The sequence below is a fragment of the Triturus cristatus genome, chromosome 1_1 (assembly GCF_964204655.1).
Source record: "Triturus cristatus chromosome 1_1, aTriCri1.1, whole genome shotgun sequence".
NCBI classification, from domain to species: domain Eukaryota; kingdom Metazoa; phylum Chordata; class Amphibia; order Caudata; family Salamandridae; genus Triturus; species Triturus cristatus.
This window is the reverse complement of record NC_140579.1, coordinates 950,933,194-950,951,750: the sequence shown is the minus strand read 5'-3', so window position 1 is coordinate 950,951,750 and position 18,557 is coordinate 950,933,194.

The window sequence follows — 18,557 nt, the reverse complement described above, 5'->3', positions numbered from 1 at the left end:
AAGGATGTCCCATCTTCGCCTGAGCTTTTCAGGTAATCCTTTGATCATACCCTTTAGGGTCTTGTTGAATCTCTCAACAAGCCCATTGCATTGTGGGTGATAAGGGGTGGTGAACTTGTAGTTGACACCACATTCCTTCCACATAGCTGTCAAGTATCCTGACATAAAGTTGGTACCTCTGTCAGATACTACCTCCTTAGGAAACCCCACTCTGGAGAATACTCCCAGCAGGGCCCTGGCCACAACAGGTGCTGTAGTGGTCCTAAGGGGAATTGCCTCTGGATACCTGGTGGCATGATCCACTACCACCAGTATAAATCTGTGCCCAGATGCAGTGGGAGGATCCATGGGACCCACTATGTCTATTCCCACTCTTTCAAAGGGGACCCCCACCACAGGTAGTGGGATTAGGGGGGCCTTTGTTGTGCCACCTGATTTGCCACTGGCTTGGCAGGTGACACAGGAGCGACAAAACTCCTTTGTATCTTCATTCATATGAGGCCAGTGAAAGTGAGGGACAAGCCTGTCCCAAGTCTTGTTCTGGCCTAAGTGTCCTGCTAAAGGAATGTCATGGGCCAAGGTAAGAAGGAAGCCCCTAAATTGCAGGGGTATGACCAACCTCCTGGTAGCACCAGGCTTGGGGTCTCTAGCCTCTGAATAAAGGAGCCCTTCATCCCAATACACTTTATGGGTACCTTGAGCATTCCCAGCAGCCTCAGCAGCAGCCAGCTGTCTGAGGGGTTCAAGAGAGGGACAGGATAACTGAGCCTGCCTCAAGTCAGCCCTTGAAGGTCCCCCTGTCCCCAGAAACTCAACCTGATCAGGTTCAAGCTCTTCAGGGACAGTTCCTTCAGGGTCCTCTAGATCAGCTTCCTGGGAAGGCTGATCATCACTCTGAGGCAGGGGGGAAGGCACAGCCTTGACCCTCCTGTTCTGCTTCTTGGTAGGTGCTTGGTCCATTGTTCCAGGATCCAAGACCTGAGGTTCAGTGAGGCACTCTTTGGCCTGTGACCTGGTCACAGCAAGGACATGTGATGATATACCTAACATCTCTGCATGAGTCCTGTACTCCACTTCTGACCATAGAGAACTCTCTAGGTCATTGCCCAACAAACATTCTACTGGGAGGTCTGCACTAACCACAACCCTTTTGAGGCCAGTTACCCCTCCCCATGAGAAGTTAACAACTGCCACACTATGTGAAGTAGTGGCATTGCTGGCATTGGTCACCAGGTAGTTCTCACCTGGTATGTACTGTCCAGGGTCCACAAAGCCTGGTGTCACCATAGTGACACTGGCACATGTGTCCCTGTAGGCTTGAGCCACTTTGTCATTAATTAAAGGAGTCTGTCTGTACTTGCCCAGGTTACTGGGGCTCACAGTCAGGGACAAATCAATGTCCCCATCACAGATCAAGACTGCCTGTGTCAGGGTTCTGTCTAAGTCAGAATCTCCTTCAGTTCCCATAGTGATTCCCACTACACCCTTTGTCTGGGGACCAACACTGCTAACAGTAGTACTGGGAGCAGGTGCCTTAGGGGCAACAGTGTTGGGGGCTCCACCCTTTTTGCAATCACTAGTCCAGTGAGTTGTATTTTTACAATGATTGCACCAGGGTTTCTTCTGACCTTCTTTCTTCTTCTTGGACTGTTGGGACCCACCCTCCTTAGCAGTAGTTTGGGGCCCTGTTGAAGACTTCTGGTCTTTAGGTTTCTGATCTCCACCCTTTCGGTCTGTTTTCTTCTGATCACCCCCTTGGCCCTGGTTCTGGTTCTTTTGCTTAACCCTGGCTCTGACCCATTTGTCTGCCTTCTTTCCCAATTCTTGGGGAGAGGTCAGATCAGAGTCAACCAAGTGTTGATGCAGTTGCTGGTTTTGACAGTTATTTAAAATCTGTTCTCTCATCATCAAATTATACAATCCTGTAAAATCAGATACCTTACTTCCCAGCAACCAACCCTCCAAAGCCTTAGTGGCACATTCAATGTATTCAGACCAGTCCTGAGTCTGTGTCTTTTGGGTGTCTCTGAACATTAACCTGTACTGTTCAGTGGTTAAGCCTAACCCATCAACTAGAACACTCTTCAGGACTCTGTAATTTCTGACATCCTCTTCTCTAACAGTGAGGAGTCTGTCTCTGCCTCTTCCTTCAAAGGAGAGCCAGAGGATTGCTGCCCACTGGTCTTCAGGAACCTGCTGTACTTTGCAGGCTCTCTCAAGAGCAGTTATCCATTTGTGGATGTCATCCCCACTTTTGTAGGGGGGCACAACCTTAGACAGGTTCCTATTATCAAATACCCTATCTTTGTCCTTAGGGACAATGCTGCCACCAGTGGGTATAGACCCACTCTCTCTAGGTTGCCTAGCCTTGTTCAGTTTTTCTTCCATCAGGGCTACTTCTAGCTCCTGCTTCCTGATCCTCAGCTGGGCTTCCTGCATTCTGGCCTCATGTTCCCTCCTCTGAGGGGTGGTCATCCTTTTCCTGGAGTGACCTTGAGAGCCTCTAGAGCCATGAGAAGCATTGGAGTCACCTGAGCGATTCCTTTGCCTCCCAAGCCCTGTGTTAAGTCCACTGGGGAGATCCAATGGGGTGAACCCATTGTCAGTCCCCAATAGCCTTAGTTTAGCTGGGCCAAGTATAATACTTGGCACTGGGCTAGTTCTCCCTTCATCATCACTACTTTCTGTATCCTCACCACTTTCCTCCCCTGTAGTATGGTTCTCATCTAAGGGATGGCTATTGGAACTGGGTACCTCTGTAGTATCTTCAGAAGGGGGGCCTCCTGTTCCTGACCCTAAGGGGGCTAACTGGGAAGCTTTGTTGAGTGCTCTCTGATTCTCATCATTCTGTAAGAGCTCTCTGAGCTCAGCAGAGTTTGGGTTCTTGGGCTGTTTAAGGCCTCTAAGAGTTGCCAAATGCCTGAGCTCATTCTGATTAAGGGTAGCAAAGCTGGATGTTGCCCTCTGGGGGTCACTCTCAACAGAGATGGGTACAGTGGACCCCTCTGCCCCGGCCATTGCTCTTAAGTGTGGGTGGATGTGTTGCAATCTACCTACACTTGTGTTTACCTACTAAACCTATCTAGTAGTTGTAGTCAGGGTGTGCTACTCCCTTTGCTCTACAACAACTAAGTTCAGTAGAACTTATGTATATCTAATCTTGTTTTATATGTACCTACAGGTACCTATGTGATCTTTCAATTGGTAACCAAGAGATTACAATGGTAAAACACAGCAAGCTCAAATCCAACCGCTGCTCACCAATGTGAGAAGTTGGCCTGGTATATGATGCTCACTAGTTAAAGTGATCACCTTGTACCATGCCAAGCAACCCTTATGGTGTGGTTGTAAGTCAACCTTTTCGGACTAGCTGCCCTAGTGGTAGCGTAGGCTAAGCAGTCTTTGAGGCTAAACTCGTGATGCGTGTTAAGCCAGCTGTTTTACCAAATGCAACCCCCTTTTATACCAATGAAAGGACACCACACAGATATATATTCAAAATATATATGTATTTATTTCTCAAAGTAACCCCTAGTCTCTTTATGAGCACAGGAGCACAAATCGTCAAACAAGATTATCACAGAATACACAGAAGTTGCACGTTATATGGATAGGCCCTGGTGGCCACTCAAACCATATACTAAAATAGTGGTATAAGTACCACGAACAGAAAAGGGAAAAGGCCTAGGGCCTCTAGAATCGCTGGGCCTACAAGGAGCTAACGTCAGTTAGTGACCAGGAGGTCCACGGGTGGCGTGTGCAGAGCAAATAGTCACATGCGTGCTCCCATAGGTTTCAATGGGTGCGTAAAAAGTACAAAGTTACTGCAAAGAGGATCTTCCGGATGGACTAGGAACTCAAGATTTGGAACACAGGCACTAGAGATGTAATACTACACTTGGGCACAGGTGTGCCAGCTTTACCTCACCCACAGGAAGCGGGTGCATAGGCCTCGAAGTGCGTCGGGTTTCTTCTATCTGTTCCGTGGAGCTTGAAGACAAAGATGCTGCAGGCGGTCGGTCCGGGAGAGATGCAGTGGATCCAAGAGTGGATCGGAGATGTTGAAGACCTGTAAGCAGAGGGGACAGTGTTCACAGTCACTAGCCAGTGACCAGCGTGGCACCAGGTGGGTACCAGGCAATGTCGGGTGCAAACAGGTGATGAGGGGTAGCTTGTCTCCGCAGCCACGTGGTCCCTGAAGGTCGACGACGTCCAGGAGTCGGCTCACGAGCTGTCCCACGCAGGCTCTCGCTGTCGGCGGTGTCGGCGACTTGATCGAAGCAAACAAGCCTTGGCAAAAGCAATTGTAGGAGGATTCGGAAATCAGCTGTTGGTTCTGACCAGCAAGGTCAGAGGGATTGCTCCTTTGGAGGGGAGCAAGGGCCAGTCTGGAGCAACCAGACCAGCAGTGTATTTCGTAGAGTTCGTCGCCAAGATGGCCACTAGCCAGCGGGCCAGCAACCGGTTAGGCGCGTCGAGTGGCAAAATGCAGAAGGGCCCCACGCAGATTGTGGAGATGCTGGAGGGCTCACCTTTGGTGCAGATGCTGCTCGGGGGTTGGGCTTCTCAGATCCCAAAGCACAACTTGGAGGGAGCCTTGGTTGTTGCACTTGTCAGCTTGTCGTAGTCGTTCCAAGATGGCTGGCTCCACGTGTCTCGGTGCCTCCACGGGTCTCCTCTTTTCAGGGACTGTGGATCGGGCGGTGAGAGGTCTGGAGGTCCAGGTCTTGTCAGTCTCTGGGCTCGGGCTCCGGCGGGAGGCGGCGGCAAAGCAGACGGTGATTCGCTGGATGGTGCTTGCGTTAGCAAGGTGGTCACTCCCTGACCACAGGGGAGATTTTCTTCAGTCTTCTGTGCAGCAGAATGTCGAAGTTCCCGTCTTCTTCTTAGTTTCAAGTTGATTCCAGGATGTCTGAAGTCTTAGGACACAGCTCCTACCTTTAAGCGGATTCTAGGGGCCGGACTACCTGCTAGGTCCCTCCCTAAGGGTGGGACCAGGAAGGGGGGTGGTTACACCCCCAATCCTTTGTCCAGCTCGCCCCAGGCCCGGGACTGGTGTGCCCCAGGACCGGTTTGAACTGGCATATGCACCGAGGCTCCTTGTGAGCCACAGGCATGTCTGGTTTCTTTCAAGCCCTACCTGACCAATACACAAAATCCTGTCTGGGGTGGTGCACGCACCTCCCCTGGCAGGAAACCCTTTGTCCACACCTCCCAAGCTGGAAGGACTCCCAGCAGCAGGAGGGCAGACTTGTGTCTGTGGTGGCAGCATCCATTTTGTGGAGCTGAGGCTATGTCTGATTTTACCCGGGTTTCAGGTACTGTACATGTCGTGTCCCTCTAGAAGGGTGGAATGCTAACCCCGTCGCCAGAATTGGCGAGGGGTTAGTATTCCAATTCGTATGACACCTTACTCGACATGTTTTGATAAAGCCAAACCAAAGATAGCATTTAACCGCGAGGTTCATAATGCACTTAAGAGTATATGGTATGACGATATCTGGAAACAGTAGAAGGAAGTTGTTCCGACCACTGCAGACAGGCTCAGCTCATGCCAGAGCACCATCTCACATGGAACCAAGCACTCTGCCTTCAGGATTGTTAAGGCCTGCCATAGGAGTGACTTATAGGTTACCAGGAGTCCCATTTAAGGTTAGGTATAGGTATACTACACCTAAGTAAGAGGTGATTACACCAACTTACCCCAGCTGAGTGATCAGCCAGTTGTGTCAGATTGTTAGGCCAAGCCTGGGGTGGCATAATACATGCTGCAGCCCTTGGCAGGCCTTGGGTACACCAATGCCCTGGGTACCTAGTGTACACTGGTACAGGGGCTGACAGGGTGATCCACTTCCAATTGGTTATGCACCTAGGGTGCATAGTTGTAATTTAGTAGAGAGAACAGCAGGCTGGGGGTCTGATTGGCAGGCCCACAGCCTCAATATGTCAAAAACCAGTGAAGCAAAAAGCAAAAATTTGGGGTGACCATAGGATAGCAGACCCTACTCTCCTACAATCGGTTATAACTTACCGGCTACCCCCGGATCCCTGGACTTACTGCCTCGGTGCCGTAGCACTAGCAGAGTTTGCTTGCTACGCATGGCTACGCATGGCTCCATAATGGAAAAGCGAGGAGCGAGGAGCGAAGATGCGATGCGAATCCGGGATGTGATGTAAGCTGGGGGGGAGAAATAGTTAGAAAAGAAAATCAAATGATATAAGGGATCTCTACCTGCTCTTCCGCTCTGCGTTGATTTGCTCTCCCTTCCATTTTGATCTGTAGTGAAGCTTCTTCTTCGTGATTTGTGTTAATTGCTTTTGCCTCTCTGCCTCTCTGCCTCTCTGCCTCTCCGCCAACTCCCGTGCTCCGCTCCACTTACCGCTTGCTGCTGCTGCTGCTGACTGACATCATCTGTCATCTGCAGACACGACTGCGGGGGATATGTAGGCGGGAGATTGCGTCGTTGTCAAGGAGACGACGCCTTTAACCCAGAATGCCCGGGGGGGCCAAGAATAACAGAGGAAAAAAAAAAGGGGCGCACAGAACACTGCACAGTATAGTATAATACTAAAAGGGCAGAAAAATTGGAAATTGGAAAAAAAAAAAATTTGGACAAATAATAATGGAACAGAAAATGGGAAAAAACAAGGGAAAGTAAGGAAATTCAAAAAAAAAAGAGAGAGCCAAAAATAAATATATACAATACAACAGCAATAATATACCTGAAGTGAAAGGAGCAAAAGGAGTTGAACCACGTATGGGCTCTCTGGTGGTTGGCCAAAACTCTCAGTTGATCTATTCAGACCTACAATTGGGGAAAAACACAGGTCTAGACATTAAGATTCTTTGGGGGAAAAGAGCGTATGCTGGATTCCCAAGTTTACTTAAATCAACTACAAGATTTAAAGGCGGAGGACCTGGGGCCAGAGGTAACGCAGTACTGTTAGTAAATATAACGAAAATTACCATACAAACTTTGAACACAATCATGGAGAAAGATATGGAAAAAGATAAAGAGAAAAACAATGATGGAACCAGTGACTTTGTTTCGCAAGATGAAACTCAAACTCAAAAACAGAATCAGACTGGGATAAAGAATGATACAACAACCGATACAAAAGCTAAAGCAAAGGCCCAGGCCCAGGTTCAAGGAGGTGAGGCTGATCAAGAAAAACTGGAAATACAAGAAAATGATGAAAGAGAAGAGAACTTAGAGGACCGGGACAGAGGAAATACCAAAGAGATCCTTAATTTACAAGGATCTCAGAAGATAAAAGAAATACAAAGACGACCCGAAACCAGGGGCTACAAAGCAATGGAAAATAACGACGAAAATAATGACGATGGCAAAATAAGAGATATCAAGTCTGATGGAAGAGATAGAAACATCGAGAATGGACAGATTGAACAGAAACGGAATAAGGAAGCTGAGAAATTAAAAAATAAAGCCAAGGAAAAACAGAGAGTAAAAGAAATAGAAAAGGAAAAGGAATTGGCAAGTAGAGAGAATCTTGACCTATTGGAGAAAAAGGCCAAAAGACTACAGACGATCAAAAATTTAAAAGCTGTGGCTAATATACCTGGGCATTCAACAGGCTCCCAACCCAGAATTTCAAATATATTCAGCCCCGCAATTAAAGAAAGACAGCAGAACGGCCCTTATAATGAAACTGCATCAATCACAATGGATCAACAAGGATTACAAAATAGGACCATAACTGCTGTAGATGAGGTTTTAGTCCCGGTAGAACATCTAGAACAAGAAAATATGTGGAAAGTGAAAGGCAGCTGTTGGACAGGCCACACGAAGGGCTTGCTCCCTCCCCGCACGACAGGGCCCGAGCTCCGGCCCACCAGGCATAACCCACGAAAAGCACCTGTACCCCGTCTCCCGACGGATCTTCTGCCCTCGGACCTCTACTCATCACGGGGCCCAGCCCCACCGGCTCCCCCGGCCGGTTCAAGCCGCCATCTTGGGCCCTGCACCACGAGGCCGCGTGGCCTCGCCCCGACCCTAACCCCGGGCCTGACCGGCCCCGACATCCCGGCACCACCATCCACCCGGGAGGTGAGCGGACCACTTGGCAGGTCAATGGGAGGACGAAGTGTCAAGAGCTCTTCCCCCGCCAGGTGCCGATCGCCTCCAGCTCCCCCAGGCGCTGGCTCCACCCCCTGCTGGGTGTCTGGACACCTTCATCCCGGGCCCTCCGACCTCCAAGTGCGAGGGTCCGGACATCAAAGAGCGCCTGCCCTATAACTGGGGCAACTCCGGAGCAGAAAAGCAGTTGTATCCTGGAGTCGAGAGACACCGAGAGAACTCAGCCTTGACGGACTACTGGCGCGGCCGTAGCCCGCTCTTGTGAACCATCGTCCTGCCTGCTGGCGCTGCCGCGGCCTTCTGCAACATCCATCCTCGTCGGGACCTGCTGGCGCTGCCGCGGCCCGTTGTAACGACCATCCTCACCGGGACCTGCTGGCGCTGCCGCGGACCGTACATCGACCCTCTTTCCGGGACCTGCTGGCGCTGCCGCGGACCGTGTCCCGACCATCTCGACCGGGACCTGCTGGCGCTGCCGCGGCCCGTACCAACTAAACCACCAAGCTCGAGGATTGTGAGCTAGTCATCATCTCATCCGAACTACCTGACTGGTAAACAGACTGTCCCGCTCCCCCTTACCCTGCATTGAGAGACTTGAATCGAGGGGACCCCTGAGTCCAGACCTCCTTGTACCATTCAACCGTACCTTAAGAAGTGCTTATAAAGAACACTGAACCTTATCCGTGTGTGGTATCTGTCTGTGGGGGGGGGAAGTTACTTGTCTGTACGATCGCTGGAGACGGCTCTCCCCGGAGACCTCTCCTCCTGACCCCGGCCGACCCTCCCGGTCCGTCTACCCTTTCTAACATTGGTGGCCAGCGGCGCGATCCGAATCAACGCGTAATCGTACAGAGAGTAGCTCACCCCACGACAAAAACACGATGTCAGCCAAAGATAGCAGCTCCACCGAGAAATTCCAAATGGATAAGTTAGAAGAATACAACCACCGCGAACTGAGACAATTCTGCATAGAACTTGGCATTGCTACCACCGGCCTGAGTACCAAGGATGATCTAAAGCACGCCCTAGAGTCGTGGACAGAAACTGGGGTCGCCGGACCCTCCGACCAAAGCAGCATCACACCAGAGGGGAACGCCACGGCTCCCGAGGAGCGGGAAACGGGCCTCTCGCAGGAGGAGATCCGAGAAAGAGAAAGAACCAGATTGCACGAGTTGGAAATGGCACGACTCAAGATGGATGGGGAACTCAAGTTAGCTGAACAGAAACTCAACCTCGAGCATATGCGGCTCCGAGAAGAACGAGAAGAGAAGCAGAGACAGAGAGAGCTGGAGGAGAAAAAAATAACGCTCGAGCACGAGCGCCAACTAGCGGAGATAGAACTTCGGAAACAGAATAAAGAACTGGGGGTGCCTGAGCGACCACACACCCCGGGGCCAATCGAGAAAAAAGTCCACATCCCCAAGGATGTTGTCCGCGAGTATGTCCGAGAAGACGACATACAACAGTGGTTTAAAGCCTACGAGATCGCCATGACCTCCCACCGGATCGACCGGAGTGATTGGGGAGCCGGACTTTGGGGGAGGTTTGTCAACGAGGGTCGCGATGCCCTACTGCAGCTCCCAGATCACCAAATGTCGTCCTACGACCACATGAAGGCTGCCCTCCTCACCCGCTACGGCCTCACACCCGAGATGTACCGCCAGAGGTTCAGAGATTGCACCCGGATCCCAGGTACAACTTGGGTAGAATACGTGAACTATTTTAGCCGTGCCTTCGAGGGTTGGATCAAGGGGAGCCATGTCACCACCTACGAACAACTCTTTAACCTTATGGTATGGGAGCACCTGTCGAACAACTGTTTCGTCGAGCTCAGGCAGCACCTCCTCGACAGTAAGCTGACTGACCCCCGGCAGCTCGCCGCCGAAGCTGACCGATGGGAAAGCACCCGAGTGGGCCGGAGGGAGCCACACGAACAGAACAGAAGCAACCCAGGCCAGCACCGTCCTCGGGGAGGAGGAGGGGGCCAGGGGCGAGGGAGAGACGCCTTGCCAGCAACACCCGTGGCCAGCACCCCGCCTCCGGCCGGCCGGGGCAACCCCCCGTGGCGTCCTGGGTTCCGAGCCAACGTCACGTGCCACCGATGCCAGCGAGTCGGCCACTACGCCAATGACCCGAGCTGCCCGCAGAACCAAACACCCAAGCCCCGCCAGGTAGCTGCCGCCGCCCTGGGGGAAGAGCGATTAACCAGAAGAGTATGAGCCGGCCCAGCAAGAGTGGGAACCGGCCGCCATGGTCCTGGCGTGCTTAGGGGGAAGAGACATGGTCCCACGGGCTCCCCTACCCGCTAACACCAGGAAATACGGTCAGTGGGTGACCATTAATGGACAGCGAGCCGAGGCCTTGCGTGACACAGGCGCCAGTGTGACGGCCGTCCGCTGTCACCTGGTGAAGCCCGAGCAGATCCTGCCGAACATTCTCTGCCCCGTCCGCTCGGCAGACAACTCTGAGAGTATGTGTCAAATGGCCTGCGTCCCGTTCGAATGGGGAGGGGTCTCCGGCCTGTTGAAGGTGACGGTCCGGGACGATGCCCCCGTGGACTGCCTCCTGGGGAATGACCTCGAGAGTTCCCCGTGGGCCACCGTTGAGAGAAGAGAGCACCTGGGGATGCTGGGCCTCCCGGACTGGGCCTGCGTAACCACCCGGTCCATGGCCGCCCGTGCCGTCCCCCGATCAGAAGAACCGGAATGGCCAGCACCTCCGCCCCCGGTCGCCCCAGTAGAAGACAACGACGAGGCCAGCCTCCCAGACCCGACGACCGAAGGGGACGCGCAACCCCAGAACCTTCCTGACCTGGCTCAGTGGCGTCAAGAAGGGGGGCCCACCCAAGAACAGTTCCGCCAGGAACAAAAGACCTGTCCCTCCCTCGAGGGACTCCGCCAACAAGCCAGCGCCCAGAACGCAGGGGACTCCACCGGAACTCACTGGGTCTACTGGGATAACGACCTGCTATACAGCGAGCAAAGAATCGCCGAGCTGGGGGCCGGTCGAGTACTGGTGGTACCTCTCCGCTTCAGAGACTTTCTGCTCAACCTGGCCCACGATGTCCCCCTGGCTGGACACCTGGGCCAGGACAAAACGTACAGCCGCCTAGTGACCCACTTTTTCTGGCCGAAAATGAGGAACGACGTCCTGAACCACTGCCGATCTTGCCCCACATGCCAAGCCAGCGGGAAGAGTGGTCGGAAGCTGAAAGCCCCTCTGCAACCCTTCCCTGTGGTCACCACCCCGTTCGAGAGGGTGGGGATAGACATTGTGGGGCCTCTGGACCCCCGCACGGCACAAGGACACAGGTTCATCTTAGTACTGGTGGACCATGCCACCCGCTACCCCGAGGCGGTGCCCCTACGGACCGTGACAGCTCCGGTGGTTGGCCGGGCCCTAATGGGGATCTTCTCCCGGGTAGGCTTCCCCCGAGAAGTCGTCAGCGACCGAGGCACGAACTTTATATCCAAATACATGAAGTCCCTCTGGCAACAATGCGGGGTCACCTACAGATTCACGACCCCCTATCACCCCCAAGGGAACGGACTAGTGGAGCGTTTTAACCGCACTCTCAAGGGGATGATTGGGGGATTGGAAGAGCCCCTCCGTCGCCAGTGGGATGTACTACTCCCGTGCCTCCTCTTCGCCTACCGAGAAGTTCCCCAGAAGTCCCTCGGTTTTAGCCCTTTCGAACTCCTGTACGGGCACCCTGTGCAAGGGCCCCTCAGCCTAGTAAAAGAAGGTTGGGAGATGGCCCCTGTAGGAGAGTAGGGTCTGCTATCCTATGGTCACCCCAAATTTTTGCTTTTTGCTTCACTGGTTTTTGACATATTGAGGCTGTGGGCCTGCCAATCAGACCCCCAGCCTGCTGTTCTCTCTACTAAATTAAAACTATGCACCCTAGGTGCATAACCAATTGGAAGTGGATCACCCTGTCAGCCCCTGTACCAGTGTACACTAGGTACCCAGGGCATTGGTGTACCCAAGGCCTGCCAGGGGCTGCAGCATGTATTATGCCACCCCAGGCTTGGCCTAACAATCTGACACAACTGGCTGATCACTCAGCTGGGGTAAGTTGGTGTAATCACCCCTTACTTAGGTGTAGTATACCTATACCTAACCTTAAATGGGACACCTGGTAACCTATAAGTCACTCCTATGGCAGGCCTTAACAATCCTGAAGGCAGAGTGCTTGGTTCCATGTGAGATGGTGCTCTGGCATGAGCTGAGCCTGTCTGCAGTGGTCGGAACAACTTCCTTCTACTGTTTCCAGATATCGTCATACCATATACTCTTAAGTGCATTATGAACCTCGCGGTTAAATGCTATCTTTGGTTTGGCTTTATCAAAACATGTCGAGTAAGGTGTCATACGAATTGGAATACTAACCCCTCGCCAATTCTGGCGACGGGGTTAGCATTCCACCCTTCTAGAGGGACACGACATGTACAGTACCTGAAACCCGGGTAAAATCAGACATAGCCTCAGCTCCACAAAATGGATGCTGCCACCACAGACACAAGTCTGCCCTCCTGCTGCTGGGAGTCCTTCCAGCTTGGGAGGTGTGGACAAAGGGTTTCCTGCCAGGGGAGGTGCATGCACCACCCCAGACAGGATTTTGTGTATTGGTCAGGTAGGGCTTGAAAGAAACCAGACATGCCTGTGGCTCACAAGGAGCCTCGGTGCATATGCCAGTTCAAACCGGTCCTGGGGCACACCAGTCCCGGGCCTGGGGCGAGCTGGACAAAGGATTGGGGGTGTAACCACCCCCCTTCCTGGTCCCACCCATAGGGAGGGACCTAGCAGGTAGTCCGGCCCCTAGAATCCGAATAAAGGTAGGAGCTGTGTCCTAAGACTTCAGACATCCTGGAATCAACTTGAAACTAAGAAGAAGACGGGAACTTCGACATTCTGCTGCACAGAAGACTGAAGAAAATCTCCCCTGTGGTCAGGGAGTGACCACCTTGCTAACGCAAGCACCATCCAGCGAATCACCGTCTGCTTTGCCGCCGCCTCCCGCCGGAGCCCGAGCCCAGAGACTGACAAGACCTGGACCTCCAGACCTCTCACCGCCCGATCCACAGTCCCTGCAAAGAGGAGACCCGTGGAGGCACCGAGACACGTGGAGCCAGCCATCTTGAAACGACTACGACAAGCTGACCAGTGCAACAACCGAGGCTCCCTCCAAGTTGTGCTTTGGGTCCTGAGAAGCCCAACCCTCGAGCAGCATCTGCACCAAAGGTGAGCCCTCCAGCATCTCCACGATCTGCGTGGGGCCCTTCTGCATTTTTGCCACTCGACGCGCCTAACCGGTTGCTGGCCCGCTGGCTAGTGGCCATCTTGGCGACGAAATCTACGACAAACACCGCTGGTCTGGTTGCTCCAGACTGGCCCTTGCTCCCCTCCAAAGGAGCAATCCCTCTGACCTTGCTGGTCAGAACCAACAGCTGATTTCCGAATCCTCCTACAATTGCTTTTGCCAAGGCTTGTTTGCTTCGATCAAGTCGCCGACACCGCCGACAGCGAGAGCCTGCGTGGGACAGCTCGTGAGCCGACTCCTGGACGTCGTCGACCTCCAGGGACCACGTGGCTGCGGAGACAAGCTACCCCTCATCACCTGTTTGCACCCGACATCGCCTGGTACCCACCTGGTGCCACGCTGGTCACTGGCTAGTGACTGTGAACACTGTCCCCTCTGCTTACAGGTCTTCAACATCTCCGATCCACTCTTGGATCCACTGCATCTCTTCCCGACCGACCGCCTGCAGCATCTTTGTCCCAGGCTCAACGGAACAGATAGGAGAAACCCGACGCACTTTGAGGCCTATGCACCCGCTTCCTGTGGGTGAGGTAAAGCTGGTACTCCGGTGCCCATGTGTAGTAATACATCTCTAGTGCCTGTGTTCCAAATCTTAAATTCCTAGGTCATCCGGAAGATTCCTTTTGCAGTAACTTTGTACTTTTTACGCACCCATTGAAACCTATGGGAGCCCGCGTGTGACTATTTGCTCTGCACACGCCACCCGTGGACCTCCTGGTCACTAACTGACGTTAGCTCCTTGTAGGCCCAGCGATTCTAGAGGCCCTAGGCCTTTTCCCTTTTCTGTTCGTGGTACTTATACCACTATTTTAGTATATGGTTCGAGTGGCCACCAGGGCCTATCCATATAAAGTGCAACTTCTGTGTATTCTGTTATAATCTTGTTTGACGATTTGTGCTCCTGTGCTCATAAAGAGACTAGGGGTTACTTTGAGAAATAAATACATATATATTTTGAATATATATCTGTGTGGTGTCCTTTCATTGGTATAAAAGGGGGTTACTATTGGTAAAACAGCCTGCTTAACACGCATCACGAGTTTAGCCTCAAAGACTGCTTAGCCTACGCTACCACTAGGGCAGCTAGTCCAAAAAGGTTGACTTACAACCACACCATAAGGGTTGCTTGGCATGGTACAAGGTGGTCACTAGAACTAGTGAACAGCATATACCAGGCCAACTTCTCACATTGGTGAGCAGCGGTTGGATTTGAGCTTGCTGTGTTTTACCATTGTAATCTCTTGGTTACCAATTGAAAGATCACATAGGTACCTGTAGGTACATATAAAACAAGATTAGATATACATAAGTTCTACTGAACTTAGTTGTTGTAGAGCAAAGGGAGTAGCACACCCTGACTACAACTACTAGATAGGTTTAGTAGGTAAACCCAAGTGTAGGTAGATTGCAACACATCCACCCACACTTAAGAGCAATGGCCGGGGCAGAGGGGTCCACTGTACCCATCTCTGTTGAGAGTGACCCCCAGAGGGCACCATCCAGCTTTGCTACCCTTAATCAGAATGAGCTCAGGCATTTGGCAACTCTTAGAGGCCTTAAACAGCCCAAGAACCCAAACTCTGCTGAGCTCAGAGAGCTCTTACAGAATGATGAGAATCAGAGAGCACTCAAGAAAGCTTCCCAGTTAGCCCCCTTAGGGACAGGAACAGGAGGCCCCCCTTCTAAAGATGCCACTGAAGTACCCCTTCCCAATAGTCACCCCTTAGATGGGATGCCTACCACAGAGGATGAGAGTGAAAAGGATACTGACAGTAGTGAGGATGAAGGGAGAACTAGCCCAGTGCCAAGTATTATACTTGGCCCAGCTAAACCAAGGCTATTGGGGACTGACAGTGGGTTCAACCCACTGGATCTCCCCAGTGGACTTAACACAGGGCTTGGAAGGCAAAGGAATCGCTCAGGTGACTCCAATGCTTCCCATGGCTCTAGAGGCTCTCAGGGTCACTCCAGGAGAAGGATGACCACCCCTCAGAGGAGGGAACATGAGGCCAAGATGCAAGAGGCCCAGCTGAGGATCAGGAAGCAGGAGCTAGAAGTAGCCCTGATGGAAGAGAAACTTAGCAAGGCTAGACAGCATAAAGAGAGTGGGTCTATACCCACTGGTGGCAGCATTGTCCCTAAGGACAAAGATAGGGTTTTCGATAATAGAAACCTGTCTAAGGTTGTGCCCCCCTACAAAAGTGGGGATGACATCCACAAGTGGATAACTGCTCTTGAGAGAGCCTGCAAAGTACAGCAGGTTCCTGAAGATCAGTGGGCAGCAATCCTCTGGCTCTCCTTTGAAGGAAGAGGCAGAGACAGACTCCTCACTGTTAGAGAAGAGGATGTCAGAAACTACAGAGTCCTGAAGAGTGTTCTAGTTGATGGGTTAGGCTTAACCACTGAGCAGTACAGGTTAATGTTCAGAGACACCCAAAAGACACAGACTCAGGACTGGTCTGAATACATTGAATGTGCCACTAAGGCTTTGGAGGGTTGGTTGCTGGGAAGTAAGGTATCTGATTTTACAGGATTGTATAATTTGATGATGAGAGAACAGATTTTAAATAACTGTCAAAACCAGCAACTGCACCAACACTTGGTTGACTCTGATCTGACCTCTCCCCAAGAATTGGGAAAGAAGGCAGACAAATGGGTCAGAACCAGGGTTAAGCAAAAGAACCAGAACCAGGGCCAAGGGGGTGATCAGAAGAAAACAGACCAAAAGGGTGGAGATCAGAAACCTAAAGACCAGAAGTCTTCAACAGGGCCCCAAACTACTGCTAAGGAGGGTGGGTCCCAACAGTCCAAGAAGAAGAAAGAAGGTCAGAAGAAACCCTGGTGCAATCATTGTAAAAATACAACTCACTGGACTAGTGATTGCAAAAAGGGTGGAGCCCCCAACACTGTTGCCCCTAAGGCACCTGCTCCCAGTACTACTGTTAGCGGTGTTGGTCCCCAGACAAAGGGTGTAGTGGGAATCACTATGGGAACTGAAGGAGATTCTGACTTAGACAGAACCCTTACACAGGCAGTCTTGATCTGTGATGGGGACATTGATTTGTCCCTGACTGTGAGCCCCAGTAACCTGGGCAAGTACAGACAGACTCCTTTAATTAATGACAAAGTGGCTCAAGCCTACAGGGACACATGTGCCAGTGTCACTATGGTGACACCAGGCTTTGTGGATCCTGGACAGTACATACCAGGTGAGAACTACCTGGTGACCAATGCCAGCAATGCCACTACTTCACATAGTGTGGCAGTTGTTAACTTCTCATGGGGAGGGGTAACTGGCCTCAAAAGGGTTGTGGTTAGTGCAGACCTCCCAGTAGAATGTTTGTTGGGCAATGACCTAGAGAGTTCTCTATGGTCAGAAGTGGAGTACAGGACTCATGCAGAGATGTTAGGTATATCATCACATGTCCTTGCTGTGACCAGGTCACAGGCCAAAAAGTGCCTCACTGAACCTCAGGTCTTGGATCCTGGAACAATGGACCAAGCACCTACCAAGAAGAAGAACAGGAGGGTCAAGGCTGTGCCTTCCCCCCTGCCTCAGAGTGATGATCAGCCTTCCCAGGAAGCTGATCTAGAGGACCCTGAAGGAACTGCCCCTGAAGAGCTTGAACCTGACCAGGTTGAGTTTCTGGGGACAGGGGGACCTTCAAGGGCTGACTTGAGGCAGGCTCAGTTATCCTGTCCCTCTCTTGAACCCCTCAGACAGCTGGCTGCTGCTGAGGCTGCTGGGAATGCTCAAGGTACCCATAAAGTGTATTGGGATGAAGGGCTCCTTTATTCAGAGGCTAGAGACCCCAAGCCTGGTGCAACCAGGAGGTTGGTTATACCTCTGCAATTTAGGGGCTTCCTTCTTACCTTGGCCCATGATATTCCTTTAGCAGGACACCTAGGCCAGAACAAGACCTGGGACAGACTTGTCCCTCACTTTCACTGGCCTCATATGAATGAAGATACAAAGGAGTTTTGTCGCTCCTGTGTTACCTGCCAAGCCAGTGGCAAATCAGGTGGCACAACAAAGGCCCCCCTGATACCACTACCTGTGGTGGGGGTTCCCTTTGAAAGAGTGGGAATAGACATAGTGGGTCCCATGGATCCTCCCACTGCATCTGGGCACAGATTTATACTGGTGGTAGTGGATCATGCCACCAGGTATCCAGAGGCAATTCCCCTTAGGACCACTACAGCTCCTGTTGTGGCCAGGGCCCTGCTGGGAGTATTCTCCAGAGTGGGGTTTCCTAAGGAGGTAGTATCTGACAGAGGTACCAACTTTATGTCAGGATACTTGACAGCTATGTGGAAGGAATGTGGTGTCAACTACAAGTTCACCACCCCTTATCACCCACAATGCAATGGGCTTGTTGAGAGATTCAACAAGACCCTAAAGGGTATGATCAAAGGATTACCTGAAAAGCTCAGGCGAAGATGGGATATCCTTCTACCCTGCCTTCTGTTTGCTTACAGAGAGGTCCCACAAAAAGGAGTTGGCTACAGCCCCTTTGAATTGTTGTTTGGGCACCCTGTGAGAGGCCCACTGTGTTTGGTGAAGGAAGGATGGGAGTTACCTCTCAAAAAGCCTAAGCTAGACATAGTGGACTATGTACTTGGTCTCCGCTCCAGGATGGCTGAGTATATGGAGAAGGCATCTAAAAACCTTGAGGCAAGCCAGGCCTTACAGAAAGCTTGGCATGACCAAAAGGCTGTCTTGGTTGAGTATCAGCCAGGACAGAAGGTATGGGTGTTGGAGCCAGTGGCCCCAGCAGCACTCCAAGACAAATGGTCTGGACCCCATACAATCCTGGAAAAGAAGGGAGAGGTCACCTACTTGGTCGACCTAGGAACTCCCAGGAGTCCCCACAGGGTACTCCATGTTAACAGGCTTAAAGCATATGTTGACAGGGCAGACATGGGCTTGCTCATGGCTACAGATGAGGGACAGGAGGAAGAGAGTGACCCTCTCCCAGACCTGTTGTCTCAGAACCCTGAAGATGGCTCAGTTGAAGGAGTGACCCTTGGAGGCAACCTCACTGCCCATCAGCAGACTGAATGTAGACAGGTTCTACAATCATTTTCACATATGTTTTCCTTGATACCTAGTCAAACTGACTGGTGTACCCATG